This window comes from Pezoporus occidentalis, unplaced genomic scaffold, assembly GCF_034315485.1.
Source record: "Pezoporus occidentalis ecotype Australia unplaced genomic scaffold, CSIRO_AGI_Poc_V1 ctg30, whole genome shotgun sequence".
Classification (NCBI taxonomy): domain Eukaryota; kingdom Metazoa; phylum Chordata; class Aves; order Psittaciformes; family Psittacidae; genus Pezoporus; species Pezoporus occidentalis.
In genome coordinates, this window is record NW_026914941.1 from 4,353,339 (window position 1) to 4,377,090 (window position 23,752).

Sequence of the window (23,752 nt, forward strand, 5' to 3'; positions counted from 1 at the left end):
CTTTTTACAAGTGCTGCCACTAAAAGCTCTCAATTGCTATAGTGTCCTTAGGAAGGGAGAAAATACGGCAAACCCCCGCCCATATTTTCAACTTCTCTATAGGGAGATTATTATAATAAATTGGATGCAAGATCTGATGAAAGGGAAAAGTGATCTTATACAAAATCTTCAGTTAAGTTGATTTTATCTCCTCTATACTTACATGTACAAACCCCCAAGTGCCAGGACAGTGTCTGCACATGCTTTGTTTAGCAATGACAATTTATTCACAAGACAGGGGACAAGGGACACAAGCTGGCAAGCACTGCCCGTGTCTTTTCAGTTCCTTTTTGCTGGCAACAACAAACTAATGTTTGGGCAGATCATTTATATCCCACTGGAGTCATCAGTTGTGATGAGTGGTCCTTTACCTGTGAGACTTGCTTACTTCACCCTCTGTGAATCCTAGGGCAGGCTGCTACATGCTGTCTGTTTTTTCCTTCTTTGAATAGCTGTTTCAATGATTCATCTATCATCTGCTTTCCTGTTGAGGGGCCTTTTTGACATCCTCCTGCACCTTCCATTCTGGTGATGCTGTCAGAATGGAGGTTGTGACACTGAAACATCTTGAGTGTTATTTCTGAGACTGATGTCATGGAAGTGGTGTCCTAAGAAGAGTGTCCTTCATTATTATTACTAGCTGTTCTTATAACTTATTATTTTGCCTTTTTCTTCTGGTGCTTAAACATGAATTACCACTTATACTTTATTCACACCAGCTCTTACAGTTCTGTTACAAATCTCTACGTGTAGATCGCTATTTGCAGAATTGCCTGTAGTGTTTTCTTCCGTCAGCATGTCGGTAAGATGTCACTGACCTATTCAGAATATGTTAATATGAGCATGGTTTTTCTTCCAGGTGTCTCAGGATGCCTGAGACAACTTTTAAGTTAATAGCTGCATTTCTGACAATGCTATTTTCTTGGGTGGAAGAAAAGCCCGAACAGCTTAACTGCCAATATTTGAAAACTACATTTTTGCCAGATAGAGAAATGTGAATGTCTGACAAACAGAAAAGAAATTAATTTTCTTGAGTAAGATTGAAGAATTGATGAACCTGTCTTGTCAAATAATTTTTCTTTCAGATGCATGAGACATTCTCCTCTGTTTATCTCCATTTGCAATTTCAGTATCTGAAATGCTTCTCTTTCAGTACAAATAAATTTTAGTATGAGCTTGGAGTTTGTATCAAGAATGTTTTTCAGTACATCTTGGTGTATGAAATGTCGTAATTCGGGGGGGGGGGGGGGGCAGACGAGAGAAAAAAGTAGCCTGTTCTAGAAGGTAAATGGATGTAGGTGCTCAGTAGAGTAGCTCATCTCTATAATGACAAGGCTGCAAGGTTAGGACACTACATTCTTTCTGAAGTAGCTAAAATTAGCAGTTTAAGATAGCTGTATGGGTATCTGCCACCAGCCTCTGACGTTAAATCTCATTCATCTATTTTTGCGTACTTCTAATTTTTTTTGTAGACCTGCTGCATTTAATATAATATTGCAGAATAAGGGGAAATATACCTCTGGATCACCTATGTCCTGTTTTAACTTTCACTGTTTTGTTCTAGTAAGTACACAGGTAAAAAAGTACTATCAGATAGGATAAAGTAGAATTTCAAATTAATTAAAAATACTGCTTCACAACAGGTCCTGTGCTACACATACTGAAGACACATGAAACAGTTTGCTTAATGCATGGTGTTTCATTTACCTTATAGTTGTGACATAGTTTTCAGACTGCTCAAGTTTCTTTTGCAATGTCAAATGTGATTCACTTCTGAAATTACTTCTTTTTCCCTGAAGGCGCAACATACAGGCAGGCCAGTGGGATATGCAGGTGTTGAAGAATGTTTACAAACTAAATCAGTGTCTGTTGACTCTTTAGAATCCATTAAATAACTGGGACAGATCACAGCACAGGCTGAATAGGAAGAGACCTTGTCGAACAAGTATGTCTTGGTTATCATATGCAGTTTGAACAGAAATTTAAAATTTCTGCATTTAAATGTAAAATTTGGATTGAAGGAATGTCTGTCCTTGCATCTGAAACTGGAGACCTTTCCAATTTACCTTGTGGAAAATAAATTAAAGGAAGCTGACTGGATAATGGAGATGCAGAAGGAAACTTGGTATTTTCTCCTTGGATGTATTTCTGTTTTCCTGTTTTCCTGATAGTAGACAACTGTGAAGGAATCCAAGCAGATGATTTAAACTGTAAACAAATGGCAATGAAAAGTGAGATGTGTAAGATGTAACAATCAGTGTCATAGCTTATAGTAGAGCACGAGCTTTTAGTCCAAATATGAACGTGGAAACTATAAAGAGCACCCCAAAAATACGTGTTTTGTTGAAAAGCTGCATCTGGCTCGACTCTTCTGAGATCATGAAATGTGTTAGCTTGTCTGCACCAACCCTATTCTGACTGCCAAAGCCTTCTTTACTATCTTCTAAACATAATTAGGAAGAGAATAATGTGATTAAAGTAAATTAAAAAAAAAAAAACAAACCTCAGCTAAGACTTTTAATAAGCTTCAGTGAGAGATCACAAATCTCACCTGACACAGCAGCTTTGGAGCATGAATCGAAGTACTTGGAATTGGGGATAAACTTGTCATACTCTGTTAAAGACTACTGTCAGTAAAACATAGCTCAATCAAGGTGAAACGCTTCCATTTCCTATTGCATGCACACTGAGTTTCACTGTAGGCTCCAGAGGCTCTGCTGTGTTTATTATATTGCCTGATGCAGAGGGAAGACTCTTGAGTTGCATTAAAAATACAGCTTGGAAAAAAAATCCAACACATAGATGTCCTTGGAAAACTTCTGCAGTTATCTAACTTGAATGTTGTCATTGTGTTGCTCTGCAGAGGGTTGACCCTGGCTGGTTGCTAGGCACCCACCAAAGCCACTCCATAATTCCTTGAATCAGCTGGGCAGGGGAGAGAAAAAAGAATGAAAGGCTCGTGGGGCCATAAGGACAGGGAGATCACTCAGCAATTCTGTCATGGGGAAAACAGACGCAACTTGTGGAAATTAGTTTAATTTCTTACAAGTCAAGTCAGTGTAGTATAACGAGAACTAAAAAAGGAATTGTCAACACCTTCCCAGGCCCTCCCTTCTTCCTGAGGTCAATTTTACTCCTGATTTTTCTCTACTTCCTCTGCCCAGCGGCACTTGAGGATGGGGAATGGGGGTTGAAGTCAGTTCATCACATGCTGTTTCTGCCACTTCTTTCTTCTCAGGGGAGGAATCCTCAAACTCTTCCCCTGCTACAGCATGGGGTGCATCACACGGGAGACAGTTATGCACAAAGTTCTCCAGTGTGAGTCCTTCCCATGAGCTGCAGTTCATCAAAGTAAAAACAGGATTTGTTTACAAATATTGAGAGCTTAAGCAATGGCCCACTGGCAGCTGCTGAAAACTTTTTCATACCTTACTTGGGGTTTGATTCAGGACAATGTGCTGAACAGATGGTGTTATAGTACCCCCAGAGCATTGATGGAAAATGTTTATTGAAATCGTTCTGAAATGGAAACAATTGTCCAGATTTCAGCTCAGTTTGTGAAATTAGTTACCAACAGCTTTCCTGCTTCTTTTCCTGCTTATTACCTGTTTCTTGGCATATTTCTAAACACAGTTTTATTAGAGTATTACAGCAGCAACTATAAATTGGGATTGTTTCCAAAGTATTTTGTATACAGGGTCTATTGAGGCACTAGTTGTTGTTTTTTAAAACAAATAAATAAAAACCCCCAAAATCCAGCCAGAACTTGATGTACTGCTGGTGATAAGGAGCATGCAAACTATTAATTGCATTTGACATGAAGTGACACAAGCACCTTTGATATATAACTGGGGAGCGATGCAGTTTAACAGGTTTTAATTTCTGGTGCAGCTGGAAGACAATAAAGAGAACACATGAGAACAAATGAAATGGTATATAGGTCAATCATTCTATTAGCAGTCTTCAGGGAACGCATATCTCATTTACATAATTGTATTTCTGCTGCAACCAGACATACTGCTGTGCTAATACGTGTTCTTGGTGAGTCTATAAAAACATTGAAGATGGCCTTTCTTACATTAAAGTATGGAAAACTAGGATTACAGGAGCAAATACATTATTAATTTTACCTAATCACTATTTCAAGGTTAGCTTGACCCAGTCTACAAAGGGCTCAGCCAGCTCCACAGATAGTCATTTGTTGAATATTTTCCTTTAAAGCAAAGATTAAGTTCTTACATCTCTCACATTTAAATGCTAAGAAAACAAATAACCAAAGTTTTGCTTTAAATTCATGTGAAGATGCTGCTTCTTTGTGTGCTTGCTATGCTAAATTCAAGTATTACACATTTATGTGTTCACAAACCAGATTTGCTCTATACCGTATCTTGCCATAGAAACTAGTAAGTAAAGTTACAAAGAGATGTCTCTGCCTAAAAGATGCTCAAAACAGAAGTGTAATAATTAAAAGCAAATAAATGAACTGAACAGGAAGACTGAGTGGTTCTCCTACTTTCCTGCCTTTTCCTGTAAACAACTTTATGTTAATTTACCTAAAGTACTTCATTACTGTATCTTGGGTTTCAGTTCTTTTTCTTATATCTGACTCAATCTTCTCAGACCTGTGCTTTAATGCCTGTATGCTGGATCCAGTCTGTGTGCAAGACAAGTACTTCATGCTAAAATGCGTAACTTTGGCTGTAATCCTGAAGAAAATGTATTATGAGAAAAATACAATATATACTCTAATTTAAATTGAGAATGGATTAGAGCCATGAAATAATGAAGCACACAAGAAGCAAGTATTGTCCAGTCATTTTTTCTAATTTCAGCAAAATGTACTGTACCAATACAATATAAGACACTCTAGTAATACTCAGACAAAGTTTTTAATTCAGACAGAGTAATTCTCAAAGGGACTTGACATAAATAATGTTTATTAAATCTCAGTAGTTAATACCTTTCTCGAGACTTGTGTGAAAACATTGCCAAGATATTGTGTCCGTGCACTTAACATTCATAAGTAAGAAAAATGCATCTGGAAAATATATGAAATGGAGTACTGCTGAATTAAAATATACAGAATTTCATATAATTACCATAGAGGTTAATCAATACAAGAACTATGTTAGCTGTAGTTCTCTCCAGTTGGAATTGCATTTTGGAATTTCAAATAACTTATGGCTTGTTCAGTGACCCATGTTTTGTGGCATAGACTAAGTGTGAACAATGAAGAAAACTGGTTTTCTATGCAGTATACATATTCTACTCCAGGTATCTTTTTATGTGTCTGAGCTTACAGATATTATTAGTATTTATAATTGGTATGTACCAAACTGATCATTTTTAGGTAATTAAGGGACAGGTATGAAATAATGCAAGTTTATGAATGGGGTAGACTTAACAAGTGTGTCTTGAATAGTGAATCTCTTTTGGATGCTGCTTCCCATCTTAACATAAGCTGACTGCTGGTTCATCTCTTTGCAGAATTGAATGTGAACTTTCTTTTCACCCTTTGAGGGCTAGGCAGGGCCATGAAGAGTTCACATTCATGGGCTGAACTAAGACACGCACTCCACATTAGAACTGTCTTGCCTTTGAAGTTAGAAATAGCCACTAAAATTATTCAAATAAGTTACCAAAAGCTGTTGCTTTCAAACTAAAAATAGCACTAACTACCCAGATAGTGCCACTGGTGATTTTTATCATTGTTGTTCTTCAGTAGGATTTTCCATGTGAAACAAAACTAGTATGTTATGTTAGGATAACAAATAAATTGAAATCCTAATGACCAGCAAAATACTGCACTTTAGGTATATTGTTAGTGTATGCGTATATGATCCAAATTGCTTTCAACTTAAGATGAGCAAAAAAGAAGCTTTTGGAATTATTTTTTTGGATGTATCACTCTGAGAAAGCTGCATGGCTTCAGTAGTTTTTATTTGTGTATTTGGGGAAAACGCACAAAAATCTCAAAAAAAAACAAACAAAAAAAACAAAAAAACCACAAGGAGAACTGAAGTTTCAAAGTGACATGAAAACCGAAACTGATTTCTGCATGTACTTCCAGTATCAGAATCCTTGAATCAAACCTTTTGAAGGGATTGAGAACATTGTATCAAGTAGGTTTGCTGTTCTATAAATTTGTGGGATTTTATCATTGTTTTAGACCTTTGCAAAGTTTGTGTCCTGGGTTCACCCAGGACACAAACCACCATGTTTACCCTGACCAAGGACTCTGGTTGGTACACGTGAGGAGCCCCCGCGGCCGAGCCGAGCCTCGCGGCTGAGCCGAGCCCCGCGACGGCGGAGAGCGTGCCCCGGAAGCCGCCCGCCGAGCCCCGGGAGGATGCAGGAGACCACGCAGCACTTCCCAGCAAGTCAGAGGAGGAAGCGCTGGACTCAGGAAAAGAGAAGCTGGCGGTGGGAGAGCCGGCAAGCACAGCAGCTACACCAGCCCCAGTGACAAGTACTGCAGCATCGTTTGAGATTTCTGAAGGTTTTGAATGGCCTTTGGGTATCCAAGGGACCTGCACAGGAGATTCAATTTTTGGGAATAAAATGGCAAGATGGACGTAGACAGATCCCCACAGATGTGATCAACAAGATAACAGTAGACTATCGTGGCCTGAATGAAGTCACACCACCAATGATAATAATGATAAAGGAAAATAACAAGGGAAGAGAATACAACGCCTCAGCACCAGCTCACAAAGTCCTTGGCCAAACCAAAACATCCTTGTTATCAGCTCTGTTCCCGAGCTGAAAGTCAAAACACTGCACTGCACCAGCTACCAAGAAGGGGAAAAATGACTGCTACTGCTGAACCCAGGACAGTTTGTCATAATAATTACAGCTTTTTCTTCTATGCAAAAATATATATTGAAACTACAATTTGATTGCTACTGCCAGGTGTTATAAGTAGAGATGATGTGAGGCCACATCTACCTAGTATTTTAGTTCAGGGTAGGATTGGCCTTTCAAAGCAATCTTTTAGAGTGTTGGCATATACCATGCTTTGACCTCCACCATGGAGTAGTCTTAGGAAAAAAAAAATTTGAATTCTCTTGCCTGAAACTAGACTGAGAAAAAGTATCTAAGGATCTTGTAATGTACTGCAGCTGCTAATGGGAACCAGACTGGAGTGAGTCCAAAGTAAATAGAAATCCACAAATTAAAACCCACAGGTCATTTTCTCCATTTCTTTATACATACATCCACATTTACTGCTTCACATTACTTATTAACAGAGTTACAGTCCCTATATGTGCACTTCAGTCTGGATTAGAAATGTGTTTTGGCAGTGAATATCTCATTCATCCCTATATCCTGTGCTTAGCTGCGTTCTTTACGATGAAACTAAAGATATGATCCAGGGACATACCTGATATGCTCCAACATTCAGTAAACAGGATGAATTGATTATTGCAATCAAATGGAAATAAAATGTCTGCCTAAACTGGGATATCACAGAAGTATTCCAGAGTAAAAGCCACAAATTATGTGCGCTGTGGACATCAAGTCCTTAGTGCCAACAGACTTGCTATTCTGTATCTAGTCTGATGAAACAGGCACAGCCAAGTAAAGCTGAGAAAGACCTTTTGTAAACTTTGTGCATCATCTGGGCAATCCAGAGCATTTGCTTACAGATTTTAAATTTGAATCTGACATTTTATTTCCTCAGTAAAATGTATAAAATAAAGCAGGAGCAATATGCTCATCTTCATACTCCCATCTAAGGAAACGAGAGAGCACAGGCAGTGGGGTTTTTTCTTCTTGAAGAGCTTGCTTGTAGCAAGCATATGGACAATATTCTGCTTATGTAAGCGAGACCTGGCAATTGTGGGATTGTCTGTTTGATCTTTACCCTTCTCTCTTGATCTTCTCTGATTTGTTAATTTGAACATTTTGACATTTAACATCATTTTGACATTTGAAAACGTCTTTTTTTTCTCTCTCATGTTTATAGTTTAAATATTAAGTGTTGTGGGTGGAGAGGTGAGGCAGTGGCCCAGTGACCATGGTAGGAAACACCAGTCATATATTATTATCTGATTCCAAAAGCTTTTATTTTAAAGAAGAAATTAATATAAAAGTGGTACTTGGAAAGAACCGAACCAAAAAACCACGCAATTCTGTGCTCCAGTGTTTACTTAAGTATTATGATTAGTGAGCTACTTGGTGGTTTTCCCCTTCATAACTGCAGCTTGTGGTAAATATAATAAATGATTTCCAATTAAGGACTAGCAGAACTCATGACAAGAGAAATTTCTATCAATTTATTAAAATTAAGTCTCTTTACACTGGGATAAACAATGTAGAACATTAAAATATTGTGTCAAGAGTGTATGCTTAATTAAACTTTCATTAGCTAGGTAATTCTTTATATTTTAATAGGTATGATTTTTCTTGGTTTTAACAGTTTTTAACTCTGTATTTGTAGAAAAAACAAACTTTCAGCAAATCCCAGTATTCCAGTTCTGGTTCATTTTAACAGCTGAATGAGTTGGAGGTCTTACTATTTTACTCATTCTTATTAGTTTGTAAGGAGGAGATTGGTCTATAACAAATCTTGGTTGCCTGATGTAATACGTAATAGGCAACAACTTTACTACATTGAATGGAATGACTGGGATTTAAGCCATTGTAAGACTAAAGAGTAAGACTAAACATCTGGATTCAGAAATCCAGTCTGTGATTTATATTTGCTGAAGAGCAATAATAAATGTTGTACAGATGATGATCATCATCTTGAGTACTTTGCAGAATAAAGCATTGTTACGAGAATCTGTTCTCTGAGAAGTAATGACTTCAGTCTAAACCAGAAAGAAATAGAAAAACTGCTGTGTTGAGTCATGATGCTTTAAAAGACAGTATTTTCATTAGATTAAAAACAACTGCATTTAAATTCAGATATCTGGCTTACTGCTCATGTTGGGTTAATAAAAATAGACTGCAGCGATAACAAGCACTGATTATGATTTATCTCTTTACCTAATCAAATTCTAAAAGAAGTCCGATGTAATTTCTGTGGTATAATCTAGGAAGCTTACTCCTGGAGGTCCAGCTTTTCTTGATGAAATGATGTTAAATACTGTATCTGATAGTACAAATTGTTTTACAGACAGTCTTTTCTTCAGAGGAACATTGAATCAAAAAATGTGTCAGTACATAATTTGTTTAATGTATACATAGCTGTATTTAAAGGAGTGTTTGCTGAAGTGATACTTCTTTGGAAGTTTGCAAAAGTCTTTCCATGGATTTTTTTTTTTCAATTTTTTTTTTAATCAACGATGGCAGTTTAGTGAGTGTGAAAGCTATAGTACATCTAACAGGTTGTCGGTAGGGTTTTTTTTTGTTTCTTTCCTTTTCTTGAACTACAGATTGTAGTAGAGCTGCACTTATCATCTCTGCCTTTTATACCCAGGCAAAGGTAAGAAGAGCATAGAGGATTCAACTTTTCTGTAGTTTCTTGCTGAGTAAATGACATAGGTAAGAAAAATGGGGTGCAGAAGTCACCATATCTACACACACAAGAAACTAAAGTGAAACAGCTATTTTTTTTCTGAGTATACAGTTCTAGATATGTAAATTCAAATGTAATTTTTAATTAGATCAGCAGTGTGGCAACATTTGATGTGTTAGGAAAATCAGGCACTGAAGATAAGTGTTTTTTGCAGTATGTTCATTTTGATGTTTTTTTCAGCAAGTTCAAATCCACAGTTGCTGAGAAAGTATTACCTATCTGAATTAATTCAGGTACCTATGATCAGCTTTTCTATTGTAACATGAATGCTCTTCTGGTTTTAAGATCATGGGTATGTGTTGGAGAAGCAGTGAGTGGATTAATATCTAGTGAAGTGCTCTGTAGTGAATAAATATGAACACAGGGAAAAACCAAAGGTGAATGACAAGGGAAGGAGAGAAATCAAACACAACAGACAGTAAGGGAACCAGATGAAATGAAGGAAAAATACCCAGTCATCAACCTATCATGTTAGCTTTAAATTGCCAGACCAAAACATGGGTAATCACAGAAATGATAGCAATGGGACCTTTCTGACTCAAAATTCAAGTGGAAATAGTGTGCCTCTAGCTTTTAGCTCACTATTATTATGGCTTCATTCTTGACCTTCAGATTTTGCTTCTTCATGGCCTGTGTCAGACACCCCTATAGAAAGCAATGTGACTTCCAAATTTGAGCTTCGTTGCTAGAGGTTTTAAAACCTGCGTGTCTGAACATTTTGTTAAAGCAAAATTTAAATGAAATAGCAAGGAATTGTACCTTAGTGCTTCTATAGATGTTTTACCAGCTCTAAAATATTTTGGGAAGTAAATAATTACTATTTCATGTAACTATCACTGACCCTAACTGAAGCAACAAGCTTCTGCTTGGTTAGTTAATTTTTATTCATTTTTCCTCTGGGCCATGTATGTCTAGTTGCATATGGGGTATCTTTATTTCTCCCATCACTGTGGAAGGGGTTTTCTCATTAATGTTAATGAGCCACATCCACAATGAGAAAAGACCTCTTAGTAATTTCGTGATCCTTCCTTTAACATACCAAACAGTACTCCCTCTTAAAAATGGGTGAGGACATCTTGATTTTTACAAACTATCTAGTAGTTTCCAAATGAATCAGTATTGACTACATTCTCACTAATAAGCAAATAATGAATATAAATTTTTTGAGGGTTTAGGGGGTACTTGTGTTAAGATGTGTTTATGCATAAGAGTATAGAGCTTCTCTCAATGGCAAGAGCATTCTCAGAAAATTTCTTCCTTGGTCTCATATTTGAGCTTTCCAATCCCCAGGTTCCTCAGTGTGTTAAGAAATGCTACCAGAATTTGCACTATTCCTGGATTCTTCTCAAATACATTTTTTTTTACAGTTCAGGTGTGAGCAAGGCCATATTGTCTAAAATTTTCATAGACTATGCTGTTTCATTAAGCATTACATGCACATTTGTTGCTTTTCCATTTTGAGCATTTTAAATCCATTATAATGTTTTTTCTTTCCCATTAGTGAGTTTTTCTGTGAGTGAATGCAGAAGGAGCCCCTTAGGAGATCATGTATGCTTCTCATCTTGTAGTTCAGCAGAAACTGGCTTCTTATGAACATACAAATAGGATTAAAGCAGAATGCTCCAAGAAAAATGTCAGTGTTTTCACTGAATTTAAATTATTTTCTCCTAATTCTAAAATGAATGTGTACAGCTGTAGGAATAAGTGCTCTGCCATGGCTTCACCATTTGGTGAAAAGTCATTGTTCCTAAAACACAATACAAACTGCTAGACATAGCGAACAAAAAGCAAAATGTGAAAAGCTGTTCTGATAAAAAAATAATTCCCTCTTATTATCTATCATAATACAATGAGGATAATTAGTAAAAATGGAGGAAAGAGATTTATGAAGTATAAATGTTAGCTTAAAAAGAATTGACAGTAAACGGGCCATTCATAAATGTGGTTTGTCTGACTGGTAAGCATGATCTTTTGCTAAAATAGAGTGGGGGAAAAAATTCTACCTTAATTGATAGTTGAACTTTATGAAAGGGATTCTACAGCATCTTCAACTACTATATTAGCTATATATATCAGATTGAACATTTTTGTCAGAAGCAGATCTGCAGAGAAAAACAGGTAGTGTGAATCTCCTAATACGTAGTTCACAATTATCTTATTGTGGTCTGTGTCTAGTCCAGTCTGAATACTGTAGTTAGTAATAGAAGGGCATCTTCCCATTTAGTTACCTGTAAGAAAAGGTTACAGCATGGGAAGCATGCAAACAGACAGGTTTGTTTTTTTTTGTCCTGGGGTGTTCTTTTAAGGATAAATTTAGTAAATAGGTAATTTTCTTATCTGTAAAATTTTGAAGAGATATTTCCAATATTATGTATGTAGGAATATAGTTTACATGGAAAGGAAAAAAATATGTTAATATTTCGGTTAAACTGTAAAATCTGCTAGTTTGCTTTTATCATAGAGAAGTGTCATGGTTTAAACCCAGCCAGACAGCTCGTTCACTCACTCCCAGTGAGTGGTGCCGGACTGGAAGCAGTCAAGGCCTGTGCCGCCCCCCCGCCCCCTGGGGGCTCTCCCCTTCCCCGATCCCAGAGGGATGGGGAGGAGAATTGAAAGAATGCAACTACCGCGGGGTGAGACAAGAACAGTCCAGCAGCCAATGTACAACACAAATCACCACCGCTACCACCAACAACAACGATAAGAGAAAATAACAAGGGAAGGGAATACAGTACCACCCGCCGAAAAATGAGTCTGACCTAGAAGACCCCCTGTCCTTCCGGGTAACTCCCGGTTACCCCCCGGGCATGACATGCTGTGGTATGGAATACCTCTTTGGCTCGCTTGGGTCAGGTGTCCTGTCTGCTTCCTCCCAGCTTCCCCTTCTCCCTGGCAGAGCATGAGCCTCACAAAGTCCTTGGTCAGGGTAAACGTTACTTAGCAACAACTTAAAACATCGGTATTATCAGCACTGTTCCCAGGCTGAAAGTCAAAACACAACACTGCGCCAGCTACCAAGAAGGAGAAAAATTGACTGCTACTGCTAAACCCAGGACAAGAAGATAAAGAAATGAAAAACTATAAAGGTTACAAATTTAAACACATAATCGCCCTCCTTATTGATGTTTTTGCCTATGATTGTTGATCAAGATACTGTCTTATTTTAATTAGAAGATAAACTGGTGACATGTCAGTGTAAGGATTGATTAAATACCAGAATTACTGTTTGAAACAGTCTTTCGAAGTGCTCACTTTTTCTAATTTGAAGAGTATTATTGCATGTATACCTTTAAAATAATTTAAAAAACTGAGTTAATAAAGCTAATATAACAGATTTTTTGTGTCACTTTCATTTATAAATGACTGAAGGAAGATAACAGAAACCTTAGAAGGTTATATGCTGTATTGTGAGCTTTTATTTTTTTGAAATGTTAAGGGGGTTTTTGGTGTCTTCATTAAGCAGCTATTTTGATCTCAAGTGTCTCTCACTGATTTTTGTTTTAATTATATCTTTTGACATAAATATATATTAGAAATAGGTAAGATTCAATGAATGGTTATGAAAATTGAAAGAAAATTCTGTGGGAGAAATCCAGGAAGTACTATCAAGAAGCAAGAAAAAAAAACGAAAAAGGTTGGGTGTTTTTCTGTTGCTCTTTGTAAGTATGAGGAAGCGGACAGTTAAGTAACCTAAAAATCAGCATTCTAAACTCTGTGTGAGTAGAATAAAAATATTGGGAAGGTCTCTATAACTCTTGAAAGGGGGCTAAGGAAGGACAGCTAAATTGCATAATCCTCATGCTGGTAATCACTACCTCAGAAAATCTCCCTGGAGTAAAATCCTGGTTCTCTGCATATATTGCCTAATATCAAAGATTTTTTTTTTCTAAAGACATGTTTGTTTATAAGCAATATTTACACTATCCTGATTCAGAAAGCAGTTTCCTTCTCCAAAACGGTGACTCAGTGCAGTATCTCATCTAAGATAGATTTGGGAGCAGAGGCAGGGTCTCTACTGTGAGAATCCAGATCTTGGGTTTTTTTTAAACTGCAATCAATACCCCTTGAAAAGGAGTGTGAAAACTAAATACATAGAATTTCAGAGTCTGTCTACTCTGTACAGTCATTCTGTTACTAGTCTGTAATTTCAGTGAAGCTTTTCTGCTAGCCATAAAACTGTAAATTAAGTGCTTGCATTCATGATCATACCATTATTCCTCCTCCTCTTTAAGGGAGGATTGATGCCTTGGAATGCACGATACCTGGATGTTTTAGTTGATTTTCCTTTATTTGCTTTCATTTCTCTCTGTTTGACACAACTCTTGCTTAGAGCACAGCCTGGGATTAAGGTCTGTGCTTTGCTTACAAAAGTTGTGCTTTTGAAATGTAGCATATGAAAGACTGCTGTAATTTCACACTGTAAAACTATAAAATGCTGGTGCTTCTTTAGGGATATCTTTCCAGATTAATTAGAAATTTATGGTAGGATAAGAAATGCAGACAATTTTTGTGTGATGCTCAGAATGAAGGTGGATACCAGCCTGAAATTAGTTTTCCTGAAGGTATTTTCAGTATTAGTCCTGAATAGATATTGTTAATTCCTATTGAACAGTTCAGCACAGTGAAGGTACTCCAAATAGCAGTTGTCACTTCTGGAAGCAATTCAACATATATGTTTAAGTACATGACAGCTAGTTTAATTTATTATAAGTCTCTTGTTTACTCTGTGCAATTGTCACCTGCAGTTCTGGTCTCTCATGTGGCATGTTATTGCTGAAAAGAGAAGGAACACTCAAAAAAAACACTTGCACTTTCCATTCCCTTTGCAAATCTCGGCCCAGGGTAAATGAGGGACTTAAGTTCTTCTGAAGGAAAACATCTTTTGAGCAATATAATCCACAGAGCTATAAATGTAAATTTTCTGTTCTGAACAGGAATGAGAAAGATGCATCCAGTGTCTGGTTATCTAAGACCTGACAAAAGGAAGTGTACAAACTATCAAGAAAGGCTGCAATATTTAACTTTATAGTTCCGATACTGTTTATATTCATTTATGCTTATTTCAGATCTTACTGTCATATCCCTTTTCACATATGGTACCATATAATATCTTTTATAGTGGCAGTGTTAACGCAGCTGCAGTCTGTTCGGTTAGCAAAATGTTGGGCAGGAGCACATGTGTGTGATGAACCTCCATTTCCTAGTTTATTTTTCTTGTTGCAGGGTAATTCTCCTTATTCAAGCTGAGTTAATAGAAAAGTGAGAGAATGACTGCTTACTATGTGAAAATTTACACATAATCTCTCCTTAATGTTTACTCTGTCTACATAGTAAACATCTGTCATGTTACAGGCTAAATAAAATGTATTCTGATTTTTCTTTTTTTATCTTTTATTAAGTTTTGTCTCTATAGGTTCACATATTATGCACCATGATGTTCTCTAAATCTATTACGGGAGAACATGGCTGGCTGTGGTCAGCTATCACATAATAACGTCAAGGAGGGTGAGATGTACGAGTGTATGGTGTAGCTTACTTGTAAATAATACCAGCATTAAATAGTCATTCTTAGTACATATTTCTGATAGGGCTATTCTTTACAAAAGCCTTTTTTTTCAGGGAAGGAGCATCTGATAATTGTATATTGATCTCTCACAGAAATAGTCTGTTTATCTATTTGGGGGGTTGGATTTTTTTTCCCAGGCAATAAGAAAGCTTTAAGAACTTACTTAAAGGCATTGTACCATTTTTTCGAATTCAGAAGAGATAGCACGTACTTAACAGCAGCTGAACACCTGCAAAGTTACATTCCTTCAATATCTAATGAGTTTATTGCTACACGACTTTGAAGTAGAAAACTTTGTTTGAAGTCACTTCATTTACTTTTAAGTAGTCTTTCATGGCTGAAAATATTATAGCATTGAACATAGGGCTTTTGAGAGTCAACAGTTGTAGAAAGCTAATATTTCCTATGTACAGTAGTATATGCTGGCTTACAAGATTTTCAGCTTATATATTCTAAGTTGGTTTGGTCTCACATGGACTTGTAATTTTCAGAGATTTTTTTATTTCAGTGGGAAAAAAATAAATTGTGTCTAGTCATATTTCTTGGGCTGCTAGAACATGCTGCAAAACAAATAAATCAGTGTAAGGAACTAAGGGCGGATGGTCAGAAGGAATGTTCTTGCAGCTATGCAGTCTAGCATCACATGAGTTTTATAACATGGATATCTTTACTTGGGTGTTAAAAGAAACTGATAATTAACTGCTATGGATGATGCTGTCATGTATAGCATTACCTGGAGTCCGTATTCTGAACATGATTGTTACATTTCACTCCAGCTATTGCGGAAGAGGACTGCACAGGACAGTAGTGTTTAGTATAATTGTAAAGAGAGGATGTTACAAAGTTCTGTAGCTTCATCCCAAGCTCTGTAGAGCTGATGAGACAATGCAGGTACTGTAGCAAGTGACAGAATTGCAATCACTTGTACTTAACGGAAAAATTTAAGACCTGACCCTTGCTGTGATGTCATCTGAACCAGCAGACACTCACTGTGGTTTGGACAGGCAGCAAGCAGGAACACATTGCAAATTTTAATATGTGAAGGATCATTAAGTTGATTGTGTCAATTTGTTAAAGTGCCAGGTAATGATTTTACAGGTAATTAGACTTTAACAGGCAGAAACAAATTTATGTCCTTCTTGGTTTTATGATGTATGTAATGATAGATACACTATCATACAAGCTGTTGTTTTTAGGTACACAACATTTCTTAATGTCCTAAAGCAAATGAAATATTGCATGTCAGGAACTGATCAGCCCTGTATAAAACACATTAGTAGCTTTTCTTCTTTTAGCTACTTTTAATCAAAGCTCATTCATCATGTCATAGAAAGATAGAATGTCTCAGGTTATTCTTGCTGCATGGAGAAATGGCAGTGAACTTTTAAGGTCAAGAGGAAAAGACAGTAGTTACAGGTTATTACAATTGTTTTTCTATAGCTGATCCTCACACTGGTGTAGTAGATTTTTGGTTTACTCCTCAGTGTGTAAATACATAGTAAATAGGGAAAAACTTGAAAAGGATTTTGTCATTTCATTTAACTGTGTTTCCATAGAAGTTTGTCTGTTTGCTATTTTCCAGCCTTTGTGTACCAGAATCACAACAAACCACAGGTATTTTTTTAAAGGATAGCATTTATGGAGGTAGTAACAGTTAGCGGCTGTTCCCGCTACTGGTCTCACAGTTTCACATCCTAGGTGATGATTACAGCCAGCTTCTTAACTCTAGAAATCAAACTAATAGTAATTATTAGCCAGTATTAACCAAGTAAGAAGTCTGTATGTGGAGATTCCTTTGCAGTTTCTCCTGGCCCCATGAATATTACCTCACAAAAAATGTGGTACAAAAATCGGGCAGTGATTACTCTTCTTCATGCAACAGTTCAGATTTGGAGGTTAATTAAAGATGGTGCAATAAACCTGCTTCAGCTTTCAGCTGTGTTCCAGTTTTTGCTGCAGGAAGACAACATGAGTAGAGACTGTAGATGGTCCAAACATTTTTCATTGCTTAGACAAAATCTGGGGTTTGTTATGTTTGGCTTTTAATAGCACTGAGCTTCCTGTCAATCAGCTCTATTGTTAGTTGAATTGATTACTACTAAAATGTGGAGCTCTAGTCTGCATGATGCTGCCTGTTGTCTGACACTTCAGAAATTGGATATTTACTTCAGTGAATTCTTATATGTAATTACAGTGTTGCTATTCATGACAATATGGCTAAAAATGTGTCACATCATTGGAAGAACTATTTTAAGAGGTGAATAAATGAATGGTAGTTTATTTTGGGCCAAAACTGAGTAAAAGTATCATTTTAGTGTCCTCCCTGTGACAGCTACAAGACAACTGCTCCTGTTCCTTTGTGAAATTCAGAGGACACAGTAGCTGTTTACTTGAGCCTGGAAATAATACAGTTCAGTAAGTCTATCTACAAAAGGGCTAAAAATAAACCAGAGGTTTTGTGTTTTAGCCCTGAATGGATCTGCTTCTTTGCTAGAATACTGTCATCTTTTTGCAAGGGCCTAATTTAGTTTTTTCTGGTGCTCTACCATTAAAGTGGAATAAAGTCATAAGAAGTCACAGAATCAAAGTTGGAAGGGACCTCTGGAAACCATATAACTCCCTGGCACTTTTTTAGTATATGCAGTTTTAGAAAGCTCTTTTAATGTCCAATATAAACATAGCACTGCTCATTTTAGAGCAAAATTGGTTTTAACAGATTTATATATATATATATATAAAATAAATGTGATTTAGGTCAATTTAAACTTCAGCTTATATGTATCCAGTCACATAACAGTGTGAGCTGAGCTGTGGTTGTAGTCAAGGGAGTTGGTTGTTCTCAATAAAGCATCTAGGAATGGAGCCTATTCTATGTTAGATAGCGAATAAACATGTACAAAATATGGGAGTTAATGACCAGCTTTACAAAACTTCAGCAACTTCTGTTTTTACAATTAAAAAAATTCTCTTTGAAGCAACCCTATCATACAACTTTTTCAGCAAGTAAGAACTGAATTCAGATCTTCAGTCATTTTAATGCGAAGATATGTTGAAAATGATAGAAATAACTGAGGTTTTCTATAAACTTTTACTGCAACAGATGATGGAAGCATTCCTGTCATTCATAATTCTGAAATAGAAACAAATGTATGATTAGTTATTTGTCAGGAGTAGTTGGGGAGTTTTTTGTCTTTGTTACCCTAAATCTGGCCACTACTTTTGTCCACAAGAAAGGACTTACATTCTACATTAGGAATAATATATGCAATTTTTGCCATGTGTGCTTAGATTACTGATTCATTTGCAGTGCATTTTAAATTGCACCAAAGGAACAGAAGTACACAGAATTTCTATTCGTTCCATTATGGGTAATTATCTCTGAGATCATAGCCTACAGCTAAATTCTGCAACCCAATATTATTCAAATCTTTTTAAACATGTGATTATTATGATTTTGAGGCTACACACATGAGCCTGTGTCCCAATTAAACTAATGTTTCTCTGTGTTTGATCATGCCTTATCTGGATGCCACCTGATTTTATGATGAAACCAAAATGAATGGCATTATTATCTGTGATCACAGCAGAAGATTAAGGTTTTATGTAGTGGGGTGAAGACTGTAAATATCGTAGTTTGATCCCTGCATGGATTCACATACAACCAGTGGGAATGCATATAGCTATGCTCTTCATTTAGCTGTCAAGTGAAATTACTTGAAGTTTGCTGTCCTGGTTTCAGCTGGGATAGAGTTAATTTTCTTCCTAGTAGCTGGTGCAGTACTGTGTTTTGGCTGTAGCCTGAGGACATTGCTGATAACACACTGATGCGATCAAGGACTTTTCAGTCTCTCCTGCTCTGCCAGTGAGGAGGGGCACAGGAAGCCAGGAGAGAGCAGAGACAGGATACCTCACCCAAACTAGCCAAAGGGGTATTCCATACCAGAGCATGTCATGCCCAGTTTATAAACGGGAGGGAGTTAACACGGAAGGGACCAATCGGTGCTCAGGTCAGGCTGGGTATTGGTCAGTGGGTGGTGAGCAGTTGTGTTGTGCATGACTTGTGTTTCTTGGTTGTGTTTTTTTTTTTCCCTTTCCCCTTGTTTTATATTCTCTTCCCTTGTTGTTCTCCTCATAATTATTTTAGGTAGTAATAGTATTATACTTCAGTTATTAGGCTGTTCTTATCTCAACCCATTTACATTCTTTCGTTTCTCCTCCCCATCCTGCCTGGATTAATCTACTTCCCTGGAGATTTTCAAACCTCAGCTGGTTGTGCTCCTGAAAAACATGGCCTAACTTTGGGTCTAACTGAAATCATACCTGCCTTAAGTGACTACAGGACCTTTTCCAACCTGAAGTATTGTCTCAGGGTAAGAAATAAAACCAAAAGAATTCCCATCAAGTTAGTTGTCAGGTGCTAACATCCACCAAAAATGTTTTTTACTTAAATGCAAAATTATTTTTGACCACTGGTTTCCACACTTCCCAGCCACTGAAATCACTAATGGCCTAAATTGCTTCTGGAGTTATTTAAAAGGATTTTTAGATAGCTAGATACCCTTAACATTAAAATGCTTAATGTCTGTACCGTTAGGTAGCAGAGAACTGAACTACCTCATATAAGTCATCATTTATTTTTCTTTATAAACATTGAGAAGCAAGATTTGTTGTGTTGTCATCTGGTTACTTTTCTTTTTTTGTCTTTTATCCAATCACAGTAATATAATTCATAGTTCTATAACTTCACATTATTCAGCTATATAGAATGTGCATCTACCTAAGATTACGAAAGAGAAACTGCTTTGAGTAATTACATTGACTTAATTTATCATTTTCTAGTGACAAATTCTTACATTTAAATGAGTATATGCTAGACCAATTACTTTTATAACTTAGAATTTCCTATGTCCAGAGGCACCAGATGACTGCGTAGTTTGTGTCTCAGTTCATTTATAAACACTACAATATCTGTAAGGTAATATCTATGTACATATGTATTTGCCACAGGGACAAATGCTATCTTCTGCCTGTAGTAGTCATAAGGCTCTCACCATACCAGCTGGAAATTCACTGTAACCCTTTCACTCACTAACAGGGTAATCTGATGTGCACCAGAATGACAAACTGCAATGTTCCAATAAAGTTACCACGTCAAACGCGAGGATCTCACTTTTTTTAATGGTACGATTACGAGATGGCATAAACTGGTATTGACTATTAGGTTCTTACCAAGTTGATTTCTTCTGCAAATTGCAGTTTGAGAAGTAATCCCTTAACCTGTCATAATTCAGAAATAATTTCAAAATCCTAAGAGAAAATTATGAAGGTATTTTATATTCTTGGTGGTGGGGAGCAGGAAGGCTCATCAAATGATGATCATCTCATGCAAAAGTCAAAATGCGGTGAGAATCTGTATTTGGACACCAGATGCCTCTGAGAGCTACAGGCTGGTTTTCATAGTCAATTTAGCAAAAAGGGGGGGAAAAAAAGAGAAAGCCTGCTGCCTTTGGTCACAGAGCAGTCAGGCAATAAAATATAAGGAGGCTGTGATATCTTGCTTTAATTTATGGCTTTTAAGTTTAATGTGTGTTTAGCATTTTGCTGGAATATAAAGTGTTTCAATATCTTTTCTTGCATATTTGACCTTTGGGCTAACAGTGAAGCATTGATGAATCATGAACTCACTGACTTTATCTGACAGGTCTGACTTATTTTCTCCTTCAATATTCTTTTCTTCTAGTTCTTACAAATTATTGCATGTCCTGGGAATGTCTGGATTCCTGGCGTTTAGATTTTAATCAGTCCCTTCTCCCTTTCTTCTGACAGCACCATTAAGGGTAGACATTCTTCTACCTCTGTGTTAATGCTGCCCTTTGTAAGTGTTCTTTGTTTACCGAATGGGAGAAAAAAATGATCTGTGTTTTTATTTGAGCTGACACTTCACTATGTGTTACTGCTTATACGCTCATCCCATTGTATCTGCATTGTCACTGATAGCTGCCTGCTCTGCAGCATGAAGTTTCATTTGTAAATTGGAACACACAAGGACTTGCAATTTCCTCCTGTTTTCAGAAGAACATAGAATAAAGAGATATATTTTTATGATTTATAATAGAATTTTGATGCTTTATTACTTGAAGTATTTTAAGAGATTTTACTCGCTAACAGTCTTATTCTGTATCATATCTATGGAACAAGGCCTTTCTTTAAGCACAATACACTCAAAACATCCTGTGCTGAAGAGCTTATGATGCCAATAATATGAAATTATTTCCCAAGGATATCAGCTATTTATTTAAACTATTAAATTTAAGAAATCTACAGTTCATAGAAATCTAAATTTGTGAAAAGTCATTTTAAAGAAATCCTGTGATGTACTCATCATTTCATAATATGCTACTCAAGTTCAGCCTTTGCTATTTTTGATAGTAAAAATATTTTGTGAAATAAATTGTAAGCATGTACATTTCCTGCAGTTAATTTCAAATTCTACAATAATTAAGACAGTTGAGGAAGGAGGATGAAACAGTCTTCATTGCAAAAGCCATCGCAGCATATTTCTTGGTGGGAAAAGTTTTAATGTGCTGAGGGATATACAGTTGTAACAACTACTATTATTTGAGTTGCTTTTCTATATGCATAATGCACTCATGTTCTATTTTATGTGATATAAAATTCAAATGTTAACTGGAGACTGTGGAGTGTGGGGAAGGCTCATGTCAATTATACCATAATCAGCAAGTATTGTGGTGTGCTCCCACACGCACAGAGCACAGCACAATGTATTCTGCTGCATGAATAGACTCCAAGTAGCTGTGGTTATTTGCAGAGTGCTATAGCTGCATCAACTTTCACTCCACAATTAGGGTTTTGTTTTTCTAATTTCTGATTAACTGACAGTAAAAAGTATTAGGAATGAGTAGTGTATTATAGGAAACAGAGAGAAAGAAACACAAGCCAGTATTTCTATAGCAATTTTAAAAGGTCACAAGAACATTTAATGTGGATTTTACTCTCAGGCAGAAGCCCTGTGCGTATAATGCAAATGTTATAAAATGTGGAGGAAAGGCATGTTTTTGTCAGGAAGTAAATTGTTTCATAATTGGAAGATTCACTGAGTAAACATCAGGGAAAATACGTTCTCAGAAAAAAAGGTTTTGCCTATTTATAGCCATTTTTCAAAGGCATCACGCAAAAGATGCCTATAGGTACAAGAAACTTTCATATCCATCAGAAATAGCTGTTCCTATCTCTAGCAAATCTGAGGTTCAAAATGGGCTTTTACGTCTACTTCAGAAAGATTATTTCTTTCCTTAAGCTTATGCTTTCCAAGAGGCATTGGTTTGCTATGGTTACACAGGCAGTACTGAAAGCATGATCAGGGACTAATCTGATCTGGTGATTTGCTATCTGGGATTCCTGACTTCCCCTTTCACTTCATTTAGGGCTTCCAACAGCCTTGAAGATTTGTAGTCAAGGCTGAGGTTTTTGCTTCTTCCAACCTCAGTGTAACAGTCTGCAGCTGTCTGTCTTTGCTAAATCTCCCAGAAGGGGTTGTTAAAAGGATTCTGCAGCATAGTCCCTGTGTTGTGCTTCAGGGATTTATCACTGGCTCCCAAGAAAAGGAAAAGAAGGATAGGCAAGGGAATCATTTGAAAAGGGTTGTGTGATTTACTGTTGTGTGATTTACTGCTGAAAGAGTAGGAAGAAAATGTACTGCTAGAACCAAAGAATCGTGTCCAGGATTCCTAGAGATTTTCTATGTTTTGATTTTAATCTGTGAATTCTTTTTTATTTTTTAGTTGTTGTACAATTGCCAGAGGTACTTCAAAAGTTCAACAATTTTAAATTGTCTGTAGTTTTCACTGTCTGTATCGAGAATCACTGTGTACTCAGAGAGAAACCGTAATAGCTCAGAAAACTGTAGAATGATTTCTTCATAGTACTTGCTAAAGGTAACTAGTGTAAGACCTAAGCAAATTAGAAATTATCTTTGGGATTGCCTAGTGATTGTGAAATAGGCTGATCTTAAGCATTTCATGGTTATAGCTCTTACTAACTGTGTGTTTGGTTAAGTCAGTTATTTGATAAATTTTACTGAAATTAACCTCAAACTCTGACACATTCAGTGTAAAGAGGTAAGTGGGCTCCCAGGAAGGTGCTCACATGCCAACTGCATCTCATATTCAAGTTCTGCCTATAAAGTTTAAACTCATTTTTTCACCGTGATGAGTTGATCTGAATTGATTAGAGGTAAATGCAAACAATCAGGTTGTCTACTTACTGAGTACCTAGTTCTGCCCCCCTGTAGGTAGATACCAAAGATCTACTGTTGTAATGATGCCAACAGTCCTGGTACTATAGCAGTTATTATACAATTGTGCAAAACAGGGTTTAAGCTATTTTAAAGAATTTTTATCTGGGTTTTGGCCTCAGAATGCTAAAAGAGATGTCAGGAAAATCCTGTCCTTTATACATACTTGAAAGGTAATTGGAGATGATAGAAGAAAATGGGGAAGCACTCATTTACAAGAACATGGAGGAAGCAAGTGGTGCAGAGGCATGATGAATTGAACAGGAACAGTAATGTGCGGAGGCATTTAAGACTCTGACTGTTCCAG

The 23,752-nt window shown here is 36.7% G+C and overlaps 1 long non-coding RNA gene across 1 annotated transcript in view; it reads left to right on the forward strand.

Annotated features, from left to right (window-relative positions):
• LOC134168106 (uncharacterized) overlaps positions 1 to 23,752 on the forward strand; it is a 70,967-nt gene that overhangs the window by 29,365 nt on the left and 17,850 nt on the right. Inside the window, exon 2 of the long non-coding RNA XR_009966420.1 lies at positions 9,467 to 9,531. This is a non-coding gene — a long non-coding RNA (uncharacterized LOC134168106). The remainder of the gene's footprint in view (positions 1 to 9,466; positions 9,532 to 23,752) is intronic.